Genomic DNA, 18,181 nt, shown 5'->3' with positions numbered 1-18,181 from the left:
TTAACACACTCCGCCGTCGGTGGATGGTTGTGATCATCACAAAACTGCGATACTGCTCCATTAGAAGTGATTGTTGTAACCCGTGCCGTACAGTTCATCCTACGCCACATAGTGCAATACCAACGGATGCAGTGCTTCTTTGTCCTTCGTTTGCAGAAGTGGTATCCCTCGTATTCCAATTGTTGGGCTCCCTTATCGGTACAAATGTATCGCATGGCGTTGACTGCGTTACCTGTAAAATAAGAGTTATTTCATTGGTGAGATGCTGCTTCTGTGTTACTCATAATTGTCATTTGGAAACCATCTGAAGTTTTTCTGATAACACTGAACATGTTTGCCGGAAACTATTTAAAAACGTGTCATCTCTCAAAATTTCATTAAAAATTTGAGGGTTCAAAATTCAAAATCTGAGATAACGTTAACCCTTGAGTTTCATCGGAATCGTTTTTTTATAATTTAATAGGTTTGTAAGATTATTCATTATTACAAATCAAAAGTAATAGAAATTATTGATAAGAAACAAATCTGACGATTTGTAATTTGTAGAACTCGACTGTTCCCCATGGAGTTTTGGGGGATCGCTGGTAATGAGATCAATTTCAATTCAAACTTCACGTATGACTAAGTTTACTGTTCCAATCATCACTTAGGAACCAATGGAGTTGCAGGACCTGTAGGTTCAGCAGCAATTCGTATATTTGCCCTTGAAATAAACGCGGCTTCAGTTTCTAAGATCCATCTCGTACTTCTGAATAGATTTCTCCGCGAAAGGCGTTGTCAGCAGTCGCCCTTTCGATGTATCTACCATTGGTGGATGATTGTGAACATTGTTTATCCTTCTTATCGTTCCGAATGCATCGGTTGTGATTCGTACGTTACACTTCAGGGCCGGTTGCTTGACACAATACCACCGGGTGCTGGTCTTGCAGATACGCCTTCTCGTAAAATAATGTCCGCCGATTTTTAACCGAGGAAATGTTCCCTTTTTGCCATTGATATACTGGACTACAGCATCTGTGAAAAACATACGTATTTTCTTAATGATGAATTCCATAGTTTAAAGTTAAGTTTTTTTCTGTCAACTCTGAACACTGTAAAAAAAACTAATTCCTATGAGGCAACTGAAACGAATATAAATCAAAAACTGCAACCAAATCGCATAATGGAAAATGAATAAAAACATTGAATTGTAACATGAATTGATTAGACTAATATTAAGTTATAGAGTTGTTGAGGGAAAAGTAAAACAGATGATTATAAGATTGTGTTCCTGGCAACCTTGCCCCTCTTCACAGAATAATCTTATTTTACTACATATCATAATAAATAAACGTTTTCAATGGCTTTCCTTATTCACGACAGAGGTCTTTTCCTTACTGTCCGTGACCAGAACACACTTCAACGGTAGCGGAGGCAGCCGTTTCCTCTTCCGTGGCAACACTTCCTCGTTCCGTTCGCGGGCGCACTGCTCTCGCAGCTTGGCACATTCACCGGCTTTCCGACGCTCCTGGATAATTTTGTGGTTGTGAAATCCACGCAGTTTGATGGACGGCCGATCTCCTTTCTTACCATGACCGGTAGTTGCGCGTGCAGAACATCTACAGAATTTAGGGAAAAATGTAGTTGATGTATTCTTATAAGATTAATACACTGTGATAGCTTACCCAAGTACCCTATCCTGATTGCACGTCCAAAATTGTAATTCTTCAGTTGTTTTTGCTCGAGTGTACAAATAACCATCGACGCATAATTGAGTTTTGCCGCGTTTGCTAATCACGAATGAAATATCTGAAATTTAAATAGCGATTACATTCTATTATTAGAACTGCAGTACTAGATCAATTTGATAATATAAGCAAAAAAGAAGTGTTATTAGATTTCGAGTTTATTAAATAATAAAATTATGCAAAACTCCATCTCGACAACCACTAACATACGACGATTTCAAACTGCAGTACTAGAATTACTAATCGAACAATGGGGTACAACAATGAGCAGAATTTTTGTATGGTGAGAAGATCAATTTTCCGTTTCTGCAAAGAAATGGTGCAAAAAGCATGGGTATAATGATTCCTTGCCTAATTTGATGCTGTTTGAGCAAAACTTTGGATAACTTTGTTGTTTATGTTGCAAGAAATGGAGAAAACAACAACACTGTTGCCCAAAGTTTTACTCAAACAGCATAAAATTAGGCAAGGAGTCATAATACCCACGCTTTAAGCCCCATTTCATTGCAAAAACGGAGAATAGACCTTCTCACCATAGTGTAGAATTAGCATTTAAGTTAAAATACACAAAAATAAAAATTAAAAAAAAAAACCTTCTCACCATAATAAAATTTAGCTCATTACTACAAATCTAGTACTTCACCGATCTGCCCTATTCAACCATTCGAATTCACTTCGACGAGGATGGATTATCGCCTCCCAAAACACATTCCACCGGTGGAGGTGGTGCTCCCGATGACAATCGTTTCCGCTTTTCTGGCAACATTTCCATCTCCTGGCGTTCCATGGCGTTCAGTTTCAGCAATTTGGCACTTTCGCCCGGTTTGCGGCGCTCCAAAATGATCCCATGATTGTGGGTGCCCCGAAGTTTGATCGTGGGCTTAATTCCCTGCCGGCGGCGACCAGAAATGGCTCGCGCCGGACAGCTGTGATTGTTACGAGGGAATTAGTGAGTCATTTATCTGAAATTCAAGGGAAGGAATGTGAGGTGCTCACCGTAAAACTTTGTACTGGCTGCAGGACCAATACTGGAATTCCTCGGTCGTTTTGGAGCGGATGTAGGGGTATCCATTGACACATAATTGAGTCGCCCCTCGTTTATTAAGGGTAAACGAAATATCTGAAGGTATAAGAAAACATAATCTGGTTAATTAAGCTGATGTACTAGATCAGCTACGGCACAAACCAAATATGAATAATATTACATTTTTTTCTCATATTTGTTACAGATTCAATAAAATATTGATTCAATAATATGTCTGATCAAACAAAAGTTAGCATATATACCATTGTATCAATCTTTGAAGAAACTCCCAAGAGTATCTTATAAAAAACGGTCCAGATGTTTTACGAGGAATACCTTAACCCTTCCGTTACCAACCCCCCATAACGAGAGTGCGAAAAAACATTCTTTTCGTTATAACTTTTTTGTTTTTCAATATATTTCGACCAAATTTTGACACAATAAGCGGATATCCTTCTATTTTAAGGATTTGCTAGGGATTGTTGGAATGGCCACCTGGTTCCGGAGTTATTCCGGAATCAAAATGGGTCATTCGATTTGGCCATTATGGAAAAAGTAAATTTTCGATATGAGAGCCGTTCAGTTTTCAGACCTAAGTGCACTAGAATGATAGAAAAATTTGTCTAGAAGTCCATCCCGGTCACTACGTGCCTTGGAACCCGTTTTACGGATGTTCCGGGGAACCGGTTCCGGGGTCAATTTTTGAATATGATTTAATACCATCATGCGACACCTCAAACTTCGTGATTTTTCAAGATGCATCATTCTGTGCTGTTTTAGCGTTGTCTGAAATACTGTTGGCCATTTTGGAACCGGTATTCGGATTTCCCGGGAATCGGTTCCGGTGGTTCCAGGGTCCAATTTTCGAAAATAAACAAACTCCATCATGCGACATATCAAACTTCATGATTTTGAAAATTATGGCACTTTATCATAATGGTTGGCCACTTAGGATACATTTGGCCATTATGGAATCGGTATACAGATTTTCCGGATTCCAGTTCCGGGGCCAAGTTTTGAAAATGGTTCAATACCGTCATGCGGCATCTCAAACATCGTGATTTTCAAAATACATCATTCTGGGCTAATATTGCGTTATCTGAAATACTGTTGGCCATTGTAGAACCGGTATTCAGATTTCCCGGGAATCGGTTCCGGTGATTCCGGGGTCAATTTTTCGAGATGGACACCACGAATTCCTCCGGAAATTCATCCAGTAATTCCTCCGAAAATTCATCCAGGAATTCCTCCGGAACCCGAGCAGGAATGAATAACTGACACATAACTGGAGCATACCAAAGTCAGGTATCATACCAAGACAAGGTATTGTTCGGTTATCCTGGTAATGAAAATAGCTTATTTTGGTATTTTGTAGGTATTGATAAAATACCTAAACGAGGTATTGGGTTGCTGTTGAGGACTGCTTGAGGTATTATTCAATTATGGAAAAATAGCTTTTTACATGCAAAAATCGCTGATTATTATTTAGGTATTGCCATACCTGATGTCATTATTCACGCGTTATGTACAGAATACACCCCAGTTATTATTTTAGGTATTTTACCTCTTATGCAGGGCTACTTAATACCTCATTCAGGTTGTAGGTATTCGGTTTTCTATACCTAAGTTAGTTATTCTTCAGCTATTTTCTCATGCTCGGGAAATTCATCCAGGAATTCCTCCGGAAATTTCTCCAGGAATTCCTCCAGGAATTCCTCCGAAAATTTCTCCAGGAGTTCCTCTGGAAATTCCTCCAGGAATTCCTCGAGGAATTCTTCCAGGAATTCCTCCAGGAATTCCTTTCGGAATTCCGTCAGGAATTTCTCCCGGAATTCCTCCGGAATTTCCTCCAGAAATTCCTCCGGAAATTACTCCAGGAATTCCTCCGGAAATTACTCCAGGAATTCCTCTGGAAATTACTCCAGGAATTCCTCCGGAAATTCCTCCAGGAATTCCTCCGGAAATTCCTCCAGGAATTCCTCCGGAAATTCCTCCAGGAATTCCTCCGGAAATTCCTCCAGGAATTCCTCCGGAAATTCCTCCAGGAATTCCTCCGGAAATTCCTCCAGGAATTCCTCCGGAAATTCCTCCAGGAATTTCTCCGGAAATTCCTCCAGGAATTTCTCCGGAAATTCCTCCAGGAATTTCTCCGGAAATTCCTCCAGGAATTTCTCCGGAAATTCCTCCAGGAATTTCTCCGGAAATTCCTCCAGGGATTCCTCCGGAAATTCCTCCAGGAATTCCTCCGGAAATTCCTCCAGGAATTCCTCCGGAAATTCCTCCAGGAATTCCTCCGGAAATTCCTCCAGGAATTCCTCCGGAAATTCCTCCAGGAATTCCTCCGGAAATTCCTCCAGGAATTCCTCCGGAAATTCCTCCAGGAATTCCTCCGGAAATTCCTCCAGGAATTCCTCCGGAAATTCCTCCAGGAATTCCTCCGGAAATTCCTCCAGGAATTCCTCCGGAAATTCCTCCAGGAATTCCTCCGGAAATTCCTCCAGGAATTCCTCCGGAAATTCCTCCAGGAATTCCTCCGGAAATTCCTCCAGGAATTCCTCCGGAAATTCCTCCAGGAATTCCTCCGGAAATTCCTCCAGGAATTCCTCCGGAAATTCCTCCAGGAATTCCTCCGGAAATTCCTCCAGGAATTCCTCCGGAAATTCCTCCAGGAATTCCTCCGGAAATTCCTCCACGAATTCCTCCGGAAATTCCTCCAGGAATTCCTCCGGAAATTCCTCCACGAATTCCTCCGGAAATTCCTCCAGGAATTCCTCCGGAAATTCCTCCAGGAATTCCTCCGGAAATTCCTCCAGGAATTCCTCCGGAAATTCCTCCAGGAATTCCTCCGGAAGTTCCTCCAGGAATTCCTCCGGAAATTCCTCCAGGAATTCCTCCGGAAATTCCTCCAGGAATTCCTCCGGAAATTCCTCCAGGAATTCCTCCGGAAATTCCTCCAGGAATTCCTCCGGAAATTCCTCCAGGAATTCCTCCGGAAATTCCTCCAGGAATTCCTCCGGAAATTCCTCCAGGAATTCCTCCGGAAATTCCTCCAGGAATTCCTCCGGAAATTCCTCCAGGAATTCCTCCGGAAATTCCTCCAGGAATTCCTCCGGAAATTCCTCCAGGAATTCCTCCGGAAATTCCTCCAGGAATTCCTCCGGAAATTCCTCCAGGAATTCCTCCGGAAATTCCTCCAGGAATTCCTCCGGAAATTCCTCCAGGAATTCCTCCGGAAATTCCTCCAGGAATTCCTCCGGAAATTCCTCCAGGAATTCCTCCGGAAATTCCTCCAGGAATTCCTCCGGAAATTCCTCCAGGAATTCCTCCGGAAATTCCTCCAGGAATTCCTCCGGAAATTCCTCCAGGAATTCCTCCGGAAATTCCTCCAGGAATTCCTCCGGAAATTCCTCCAGGAATTCCTCCGGAAATTCCTCCAGGAATTCCTCCGGAAATTCCTCCAGGAATTCCTCCGGAAATTCCTCCAGGAATTCCTCCGGAAATTCCTCCAGGAATTCCTCCGGAAATTCCTCCAGGAATTCCTCCGGAAATTCCTCCAGGAATTCCTCCGGAAATTCCTCCAGGAATTCCTCCGGAAATTCCTCCAGGAATTCCTCCGGAAATTCCTCCAGGAATTCCTCCGGAAATTCCTCCAGGAATTCCTCCGGAAATTCCTCCAGGAATTCCTCCGGAAATTCCTCCAGGAATTCTTCCGGAAATTCCTCCAGGAATTCCTCCGGAAATTCCTCCAGGAATTCCTCCGGAAATTCCTCCAGGAATTCCTCCGGAAATTCCTCCAGGAATTCCTCCGGAAATTCCTCCAGGAATTCCTCCGGAAATTCCTCCAGGAATTCCTCCGGAAATTCCTCCAGGAATTCCTCCGGAAATTCCTCCAGGAATTCCTCCGGAAATTCCTCCAGGAATTCCTCCGGAAATTCCTCCAGGAATTCCTCCGGAAATTCCTCCAGGAATTCCTCCGGAAATTCCTCCAGGAATTCCTCCGGAAATTCCTCCGGAAATTCCTCCAGGAATTCCTCCGGAAATTCCTCCGGAAATTCCTCCAGGAATTCCTCCGGAAATTCCTCCAGGAATTCCTCCGGAAATTCCTCCAGGAATTCCTCCGGAAATTCCTCCAGGAATTCCTCCGGAAATTCCTCCAGGAATTCCTCCGGAAATTCCTCCAGGAATTCCTCCGGAAATTCCTCCAGGAATTCCTCCGGAAATTCCTCCAGGAATTCCTCCGGAAATTCCTCCAGGAATTCCTCCGGAAATTCCACCATGAATTCCTCCGGAAATTCCTCCAGGAATTCCTCCGGAAATTCCTCCAGGAATTCCTCCGGAAATTCCTCCAGGAATTCCTCCGGAAATTCCTCCAGGAAATACCTCCAAGTATTTCTTGAAGAACTTCTGGAGAAGCTCTTGATGCAATTCCAGGAGAAACTCCCGCAAGAATTTACAGGGCGAATTCCTTTAGAAATTCTCGGAGGAATTTTCGAAGGAACTCCTGGAGAAAATGTTGGAGGAGTTCTCGGAATATTTTTTGAAGGAATTTCCGGAGGAATTCCTGGAGGAATTTCCGGAGGAATTTCTGGAGGAATTTCCGGAGGAATTCCTGGCGGAATTCTTAGAGAAATTTCCGGAGGAATTCCTGGAGGAATTCCTGGAGGAATTTCCAGAGGAACTCCTGGAGGAATTTTCGGAGGAATTCCTGAGGGAATTCCTGGAGGAATTCCTGGAGGAATTTCCGGAGGAACTCCTGGAGGAATTCCTGGAGGAATTCTTAGAGAAATTTCCGGAGGAATTCCTGGAGGAATTTCCGGAGGAATTCCTGGAGGAATTCTTAGAGAAATTTCCGGAGGAATTTCTGGAAGATTTTCCGTAGGAATTCTTGGTGTTCATCTTCGAAAAATTGACCCCGGAATCACCGGAACCGATTCCCGGGAAATCTGAATACCGGTTCCAAAATGGCCAACAGTATTTCAGATAACGCAATATTAGCCCAGAATGATGTATTTTGAAAATCACGATGTTTGAGATGCCGCATGACGGTATTGAACCATTTTCAAAACTTGGCCCCGGAACTGGAATCCGGAAAATCTGTATACCGATTCCATAATGGCCAAATGTATCCTAAGTGGCCAACCATTATGATAAAGTGCCATAATTTTCAAAATCATGAAGTTTGATATGTCGCATGATGGAGTTTGTTTATTTTCGAAAATTGGACCCTGGAACCACCGGAACCGATTCCCGGGAAATCCGAATACCGGTTCCAAAATGGCCAACAGTATTTCAGACAACGCTAAAACAGCACAGAATGATGCATCTTGAAAAATCACGAAGTTTGAGGTGTCGCATGATGGTATTAAATCATATTCAAAAATTGACCCCGGAACCGGTTCCCCGGAACATCCGTAAAACGGGTTCCAAGGCACGTAGTGACCGGGATGGACTTCTAGACAAATTTTTCTATCATTCTAGTGCACTTAGGTCTGAAAACTGAACGGCTCTCATATCGAAAATTTACTTTTTCCATAATGGCCAAATCGAATGACCCATTTTGATTCCGGAATAACTCCGGAACCAGGTGGCCATTCCAACAATCCCTAGCAAATCCTTAAAATAGAAGGATATCCGCTTATTGTGTCAAAATTTGGTCGAAAAATATTGAAAAACAAAAAAGTTATAACGAAAAGAATGTTTTTTCGCACTCTCGTTATGGGGGGTTGGTAACGGAAGGGTTAAAAAAACATTTCTATATGTTCACCATGGGTCTTATAGGGAAACTGACAAAAAAAAAAAAAAAAAAAAAAATATATGTTAAAAATCCTGCCAGAAATTTCAAAAGATTTCGAGATGAAACACTTTTTAATGATCTTACAAGAATGAGGAACTCTTGAAGAATCCCTCCAGGATTTCATCAGAAATCTTATCCTAGTAAATCGCAAAAGTCCTTACCAGAACATTAGTTTTCAAGGAATTACAAGAAATTCCAGATTTTAATCAAAAACACATTTCCAAGCAATTTGCCGGTATCTCTTCAAAAAAAAAAACCCCTACGGGGTCAACTCAGAAATCTGGGGAGAAATTTGAAGCATGACTTCGCTCCATGTGCAGCCTCCGTCTTAAATCCATAACCAATTTAAACCGCCATCACTGAACCCTCAAATCCCCATCTGTAGGGAAGCTGACCATTCAATACCTTTGGCACTTTGTTCCGCATCACGACGCTCCAAAATGACGTGATTGTGAACGCCCCGTAGCTTGACGGTAGGATCGCCCCTCCGTTCTCGACGACCCGAAACGGCCCGAGCCGTGCAGCTGAAAATGAATGGATGTCGTTAGTACGTTTTTGCATAGTTTTAAAGAAGAGGCGTTACTCAGTTACCGTAGAGCTTTGTACTCTCTGCAGGTCCAATACTGGTAGTCCTCGGTTGTTTTCGAACGGATGAAGGGATACCCATTGATGCATAGCTGAGTTGCTCCTCGTTTGTTCAGTATGTACGAAACGTCTGAAAGTGTGGAGATTATTAGTCTGGTATCATGTTGTAGTACTAGATTAACTTATTCAAAAATTAATACAAATACACCTCTCAATCCTTGATTGTTAATTAAAATTTATAGATTGTCTAATTAACACCTAAATATCATACTCATTGTTCCGATACGCGTAATCTAGTACCCCGTTTATCCACTACCACCTTCCACTGCAGTACACCACCGACGTCAACGGGGCCACTTCGTTTCTCCGTTTTGCCCGCCAACAGTCGCTAGAATACGGAGGAGGATGGGTGTGTTCATCACAAGTTATCCGAAAGTAGTACTCTCCGCCGATTTCCTTCGTCACAGCACGCGCCTTGCAGCGATATTTGTTGTAGCAGGCACATTTCCAGTTGGTAGTGTTGTGCTTCTGCTTCTCGCGGAAATACCCGTAGTTTCCATACCACAGCATAAGACAGCCCTGCGCGGTTTTCCCAAAGTAGGCCCCACCAGAGAGACCTACGAAAGTGCAGAAAATGAGGTTAGTCCTGCAATCCCGGTGTTATTGTACACTTTTGAAGAAAAACGCGACCGATTAACATCCGAATCAAAGTTTATTCACGGTGGAAAGTTCAAATTTGTACGCATCTTGGCCGTGGTTATGGGTCGACTTGGTAACTTTCATCATCAACTGGCCGTCGACCGCCGTTTTGGTGACGGCCCTGGCACGGCACTTCTGCTTCCCGTACAGTGAGCACTTCCAGTAGTGGCAGCTTTTGATGGTCTCGCGGTCCCTGACGTAGGCGAATCCGTTGTACAACAGCAGTGTTTTCCCACGCTGGGTATAGCCGAGCTTGGCGGCCAGGTGATGTTTGGGTGGTACTAGAACGGATAGAAAATGTTGAAAATTAATGTGGTTTTATAAGCATTTATTGAATAATAGTAACTGATTTGCAATAGAATTAGACTATGATGGAACATGTGTCACGAGGAATTTGAGATGCTGGAGACATGGTAATGGAATGGTAATAGAATTTCAATGTTCTGCAAATTATACATACCTTTTGATTTAGTCGTAGTATTGGGCAATGTACAAGGGGCATTGGGCATTTGTATATTTGAAAAAAAAAATCCGTGATGAATATTTTGACGACAATTTGATCAATGAAGTACCAGAACACCGGTAAATTACAGTCGATTGTTCGTTTTATTTCTGCAAGATTTAATTTTCAAAATTTTACCACACAGTTGACTAGCAACTACTCGGAGATAAACTTTTTGCTCTTCCAACTGGCTTTCCGTTTCTCTAGAAGCTGTTCCCGGTAGCGCTTGTAGTACCGAGCCGACGATAAATGTTGCTTCGCTTTTTGTGTTGCCTTGATCAGCGACATTCTAAGCTCATCCGCCGTGATTCCATCGTCCTCCCATGCAACTACAAGTGTTATAAAGAGACACGAATCGTTACAATCTAGTACTTCAGTCATGTCCAAGATACTAACCTAGCAAACAGTTGGTGAAGATGTCGTAGTCTTTCATTGCTTTCCGAGGATATTGGGGATTGTTAACCCCATGATACGTGTAATTCTCCAGAGATCTATCGCTGAAAAGCCTTCTGATGTGCGTTGGAATATTGCGATGATCGCCCATCCGAGATGTCACGTAGCGAATCTGAAATTGTCAGTAAATATTCAAAGCTGAAACGTACGCACTTGTGTCGACGGAGGATTACGTATTCTTTCCGAATGAATGCATCTGTTCCGACGGCTTTCTCCAAGCGTTCGATGTCTTCTGCACGTTTCAGAGGAAACGTGAATCCCGCTAACCGAAGTGACCTTGCTGCTGTATTACCTTTTTCGGAGGACGTGGATTTGCTTTGGTCATCATCGGAGGTATGCCGAGTGGCTTCATCGGAGCAGATTTCTATCATCATGAACTCTTGGTCTGGAATGGGGAGGAGTTGGTATAATTAGTTTTAGTTTCAAGGAGTTTGTTCTGTTGAAGAATATACGTTAAGATAATTTTGTTTTATCTATTTTTTTAAAAATTTTATTTTATTTTTACTTGAGTGTTGGATTCGAACATTTTCTGATGAAAACATTACTACTACAAAGTAAAGTATTTCTGAGGTATGGTATCGTAGTGGTAAGAGTGATTGCATTCCATTACAACTTCTTCAAAATAAAATAAACCTGTCTTCAGGATGAAAAAATAAATGTAAGCATGTTAGAATTCATTATAAAAAGAAAGTACTGATTCCAGAACCTCATTATAAGGCGGCTAAGAGCACTAAAAAAACAATGAAGAAGCTGAGCGTCTTAAAAATGTAAATAATTGAATCATTAAGGTAGACATCAAGTTCATCAAGTCTCAAATGGAGTTCCCTTTCTCTTTTCACAACTTGCTTTCACAATTTTCCTAGCACGGAACATGCGCTGCCGCATCCGGTTTCGACTTTGCTTGATCGCCGACGTCAGCTGGAAGGCAAGCTCGACGTATGTAAGAGGTGCAAATCGAGTTAGTTGGTTGTGATCAGGAAGCACGATAAAACTTGTACAGCATACCCATGAAGCAGTCGGAGAATATGTCATACATTCGCATAGCACGTTTAGTTTGGCCAACAACGTTAACTCCATTGTAATTGTAGCCAATAAGTGATTCGTCCGCGAAAACGTTGTGCACGTAATGAACGATTTTGGTTTCCCTAGGCTTGAGCTTCAGAACATCAATCTGCAAGGGAAAATGTGAAATTGCGATCTAGTACTACACTCTTTTTGATGACAGCAACATGAATGGTACAGAGCTGTTTGACATCATACCCGTTTGGCTTAGTGATAGTTGAATACGTTATTTGGACAACATGTTTTTTCAGTCTACATTTCAGCGTCTTTGTATTCACAATGTTTAAAAAAAAAAACAAAATGATTAAGCAAATAGCGCAGTGTTGATGAAAGTCTCGCTGGTTTATCTTGTTAATAGGTTTTACGGGCCCAGATGTGCCCTGGCTGACGGAACACCAGAGGAATGAAAGACCCAAAACGGAATGGCAAAAAAGAAAAAAAAAACTTGATTAAGGAACAAGATATGATGAAGAACCCCTACAATCGATCAGAAGGTAAGACTCGACCAGCTCTGAGAACTGTTCAGAACTAAAAGTAACACTCGATAAGGCAACCTGCGTGAAGAACTACGCACCGATGGAATTGTTATTTGTAGCGTTGAATTCTCAGGTATGAACACAGTAAGTGGAAGTAGTTGATATGATATTTCGAAGTGTTATGGAGAATGAACTAATTGTAAACAAGTGCATGTTTACCTGGAATTAATGAAAGCGTAATCATGACGAATTGGTTCTACAGGTCATTGGGTCAAAGTATGTCTCACTAGTACTGGTTGTACAAGACCTTTGGGCTACAACGCAGGATAGCAGCAATGGGAAAGATAGCTGATACAGAACAACTGGACGTCTGATGCTTGCTCAATCAATCAAACAATCTTAAGTATTGCGAAAGAGAGTCAAGTTACGAATTTATACATAAGAATGTTGAGGACCATGCAACGCTAGCTTATCGAAAGAACCACACGGTAATAGAGATCGGTGATATTGACCGATATTGAACGACTGCGGTGGTTGTTTTCAATTGAAAAATGTAGATTTCAGTACGTTACGTCTGAAAGTGAGTACCTTATCAATTTCCCTCGTGTTGTCTTTTGAAAGACAACCGTGACTGGTAAACTAAAACAAAAAAAACTAAACATCGGAATCATAGAGTGCTGCTCCGATAGATATTATGCCAAACGGGCATGATGTCATACGACCTGCATGCTTATTATTTCAAGCCCTTCAATCTAGTACCACACGCTTGCCTGTTACTCACATATTCCTGCCTGATTATGGAATCCTTCTTCACAAGTTGTTCCAACTGTTCCACTTCCGTTCCTTCGTTAAGAGGAAAGATGATTCCAGATCGAATCAGTCTGGTTCCAGTATTAATCATTTTTGGCTGTGGATGCGCTATTTCCTTCTTGATTTTTGATGAAGGGGCATTTGCCTGAATTTTATAGCGACCATTGGCGGTGCGGACGAAATAAAAGTTTTCTTCCGTTGACTTTTCCTTGGCAATGATTTTTCCTGTAAGAGGTGAGAATTAGGGCGTGGTTAGTGAGAAATCGAAGAATTTAGTACTGTATGTAGATATAATAAATAAAAATAAAAGGTCTGGTTTCATTCTTTATTTGTACATCTCCACTAGTGCTTTCCACCCGCAGGATGGTTATGGAGTACGCTTTCTCTTTCCACAACTTGCTTTCACAATTTTCCTAGCGCGGAACATGCGCTGCCGCATCCGGTTTCGACTTTGCTTGATCGCCAACGTCAGCTGGTAGGCAAGCTCAAACTCTGTAAGTTCCTCCGCTTCGTACGCTTCTGCAAAGAGGTGAAAATCGAACTAGTTAACTTCTTACGTTCACAAAGCACAATAGAACTAGTCCAGCATACCCATGAAGCATTTGAAAAATATGTCGTACATTCGCATAGCGCGTTTGCCATGGCCATTATTGTAATTGTAGTCAATAAGTGAATCATCCGTGAAAACGTTGTGCATGTAATGGACGATTTGCATATCCCTAGGCTTTAGCCTCAGAACATTAATCTGCAATGTAAAAAAGAAATCATGTACTAGGACTGTATTTTTTCGTAAACATGAACATCGTTTGGCACAAAGCCGTTCGACATCATCCCGTTTCGCAACAATCAAAGTATAAGAAAAGATCGGAGACGGCTCTGATGGCATATGACCTAAAAACTTTTTTTTTAAGCTGATGGTCATAATCTAGTACCACATGCTAGCCAGTCACTTACATATTCCTGTCTGATTGTGGAATCCTTCTTCACAAGTTCTTCCAACTGTTCCACTTCTGTTCCTTCGTTAAGGGGAAAGATAATTCTTGATCGGATCAGTCTGGTTCCAGTATTAACCATTTTCTGCTGTGGATGTGCTTTTTCCTTCTTGATTGGGGCATTTGCATGAATTTTATAGCGACCATCGGCGGTGCGGACGAAGAAGAATTTTTCTTCCGTTGACTTTTCCTTGACGACGATTTTTCCTGTAAGGAGTGAGAATTAGGCGGTGGTTAGTGAGAAATCGAAGAATCGAGTACGGCATGTATAAATGATATGAAAAAAAAAAACAAAAAAATCTAGTGTTTTATTCTTTATTTTTACATCTGCACTAGCGATTTCCACCCGCCGAATGGTTATGGATCTGATTCTTGAGAACCAGACCTCCACTACCGTCCAGGGTAATTATCCGGGCGCGACACTTCAGCGAGCGACTCTTCGAACACAACCAATAGGTTTTATCTTTGTGAGTGTTATTGCGAATGAAAACGTGGCCACCCATCAGCAACGTTGGACGTCCCGTACGGCCCATCACCACTCGCAGATCCAACGGGAGTAGGGACTTTGATCGATAAAAACCGTCATCTCTATCGCTATCTGATTCCGCTGGAGGGTTCTGGTACTTCCTTGCAGTTTCGGCTGTTGTGGAAAACGAACATTGAATATATGTGTGCTAGATATGATTGATGAGAGGAGACAGCTGTTCAAAATTCACGTTTGGCATTGCAAATATCTTGGTCATTATGCTTTATTTTCCAAAATCATCTAGCGATTCATGTCTAAACGTACGGCGGATGATTGTGAGGCCGAACGCCGTGGATTATGTTTGTACTATTGACGCAGGTGGTAATTCTGGCTGGACACTTTTCGATTACGACTTTGGTGCATTTCCAGTAGATTCTCGTTCCCTGGGAGAAAGACCTCCCGAAGCTGTACCCATCGATGGTGATTATAACTTTGCCCATTTGGCTGAAACCATGACTGATCGTATGACAAGACGGGTCCAATATTCTCGATCGCCGTTCTGCAATGGAGGAAATTTAAATGAGTTATTACATTTGGGTTTGATAGCAAAAAATAGAAAAAAAATCAGTTTAATAGGACACGAATGGTGAAGTACTAGATTTTTAGAAATTAGGTTGAATGTTGTAAGCTGTGATGAGGAATTATCCGATTCTGCAAAGAAATGGTACAAACAGCGAGGGCATTGTTTTCTCCATTTCTTGTCTCTTCAACAACACAGTGATCCAAGGTTTTGCTCAAACAGAATCAAATCTGGCAAGAAATTATAATACCTTCCAACGTTTTTTGCACCATTGCATTGTAGAAACGACGATCATATTATCTAACCATACAAAAATCTAGCTCAACACACAAAATCTAGTACTGCACCGACCGTGTTCTATTAATCAAAAATATTTTTTTAGCTTAAATCACGGAACAATAAGTTGTAAATTCACTTATAACTGTGGAACCTCTTGTACGGTTTGCAAAATTCAATGCCCACGGATTGCAACCTGAAAAAAATGAAAAGAAAATGTGAGTACAATATAACGCCAGTAAACATCAGCAACGGTGGAAGTCATGTAAGACCATCGCCATTCTCATATCCAACACTAGTTAGGTGGGCCATCTACAATCGAAAATACCATGTCGCTACCCTGCACGAACCAAGAGTATTTGAAACGACCATTTAGAACAGTTCGATGTACAAAATTGCTCGGATTCCATCACAGAGAGCTTCGTTATTGTGCTTTATTTTCTCAAATCTTCAACTGACTTATTTCTAGACGTCCGGTGGATGAGTGTGAGGCCGAATGCTGTAGAAAATTTTCGAACTATTAACGGAAGTGGTAATTCTGGCTGAGCACTTTTTGGTTTTGACTCTGGAACATTTCCAGTAAATTCTCGATCCCTGTGCTGAAGATCTTCGGAACCTGCACCCATCGATGGTGACTATGGCTTTACCCGTTTCACTGAAACTGTAACTGATCATGTGGCAGGACGGGTCTAATATTCTTGTATGTGGTCCTGCAGAAAGAAAAAGGAAAAATCATTATTGATTCACATTGGTTTTAGATTAGATTAAGCAAAAAATTGGTGTTGGGGAACGTTGTCCCTATTTCGACGAAACACATATTGATAGCAGTGTGTACTTCACATCAGCTTCAATGCTGTAATATATTTAAACAATGATATAATATACACTTAAAAATAACAATAATTAGTTTACATAATAGTTTCACATCGGTTCTACTAGAGACGCAACCTATCCAACACAACTGCTAGATCTTTTCCATTGTTCAGATAACACCTATTTCTATGGCAGTGATGCCAGTTTCACTCAAACACTTCCCAATTCGCGGCAACAGTTGGATTGAATTTACATTAAATGGAACTGCAATGGATTTAGCCTAATTTTTAATAAATGTCTTCAGAATTTCACTTTACTTCAGATCAAATTATGTACTAACTAAACGGTTTCCGAAGTTACTTTGAAAGGTACATCTTTCAAGAATTATGTTAGCCATCTTACGTGGAAAATTAGTTCTACTGTCAACGAAAGTTGAAACGTCCACATGCATCATGTAAAAGTGAACGTCACTGTCATACGTTGCCTTTGAAAATGTGGCGAAAAATACGCAGGATTGCACATATAATTAATTGGTTGAATGAAAAGTGTGTCTCAAAGTAACATTTTAATGATTTATGAGTCCTGTAGAGGATTTGAGAACCATCATAAAACCTCATCCCTTTTATTATTATGATTGCTCTTAGAACCTCTTCAAGTCTATTTGACTAAAAATTGTTACTTGAGTTAAAGTGTGTGTGACAGAATGTTCTTCCAATGCGTCAAATAGTTTTAAAATCTGATCATTCGATCTTAATTTAATTACTGTACATTGACCTACCTACAAATCTGGACATGTTCTTGCTTTTGTAACTAGCAGAACTCCGTGTATTCGTGTTCCAACCTGCAACAAATAAATATACAATGTGTAATTATTGTTGAACTTAGCTTAAATTCCAGTAGTTACTGAAACAACCAAATGATTCGTAAACAATATATGTGTCCATTGCAGCGTGATATTGTAAGTACTAGAGGGTTTCACAGAATTTGTTTAATCTTATTCAACAGAATGGCCTCCCACCTATTCATTGCCCCTCCCTCGGCATTAGTAGCGAAGCCTTGCGATACATTTGTAAATCATGATTGTGTTGGTCGTTGGTCAGCCTTACGTAGGTAACGCCTTCGATGGCTGTGGTGATCGCACGAGCACGGCATTTCTGGCGCCGAAACAGAGCACACCGCCAATTAGTCGAGTCGGGGAAGTCTCGATCTTTGACGTACTCGAACCCCCGATAGAGCAGCTTCTTGGCCTTGCGTTGACTTAGTCCGAACCGGGCTACCTCCATGTCCGACATCTTCTGCTCCAAGTTGTTTGCGTAGACTTTGGAGCGTCTTCTGTTGAGAACTGCTGGAAAGAGGAGAGTGTTACTCACATTGTTTGAGGTGAACACACAGAGTGTAGTACTAGATTGAGTAAACTGTAACAAAAAATTCGCATTCCGTCATAATCATATTTTATTATCTTTTATTCATAAACCCCCTAGATTGCACAGTTTGGGCAAATGAAGCGCGGCAGCCAGTGCGCTGCTACTTCCAACCAGTAGACTATCGTTTAAAAATGATCCTGCCAGGGCCGAAGTACTTGGATCTAACATCGGTGGAAGAAGACTATTTCTCCTACTAGCACCCCCACCGGCGGCACCCGACGACGTGTCGTGGTTGTGAACATGCTTCACGTTCATGCGCGAGTTGATCTCATCGATCACTACGATGCAAGGACACTTGCACTTGTAGTACTGGTTGCACTTCCAGTACTGCTTGTTGTTGCGATGGCGATTCCGGAAGAATGTTACCCCATTTACCACCAGAAGATGACGGCCGCTCCGTTGGGATGTTTTAAAGGTGAACTGAGGCGACGAGAGGAGTGTTTGAGGTTGAAATTGCTGCATGAAACTCGTACTCAGCGAGGCTGTAACGGGATGGAA

The 18,181-nt window shown here is 41.7% G+C and overlaps 1 long non-coding RNA gene across 1 annotated transcript; it reads right to left on the bottom strand.

The window, feature by feature from the left end:
• Positions 1-10,912: 10,912 nt before the first annotated feature.
• Positions 10,913-17,906, bottom strand: LOC109404150 (uncharacterized). Its single transcript, XR_009996759.1, has 5 exons — positions 15,586-17,906; positions 14,087-15,149; positions 13,724-13,877; positions 13,104-13,651; positions 10,913-11,955 (listed from the first exon to the last, which is right to left on the bottom strand). It is a non-coding gene; the product is annotated as an uncharacterized LOC109404150 (long non-coding RNA).
• Between the last annotated feature and the right edge of the window lie 275 nt (positions 17,907-18,181).

The sequence above is a fragment of the Aedes albopictus genome, chromosome 1, assembly GCF_035046485.1.
Source record: "Aedes albopictus strain Foshan chromosome 1, AalbF5, whole genome shotgun sequence".
Lineage (NCBI taxonomy): Eukaryota > Metazoa > Arthropoda > Insecta > Diptera > Culicidae > Aedes > Aedes albopictus.
Note: the sequence above shows the minus strand (reverse complement) of the source record. Positions and strands in the feature narration are given on the sequence as shown.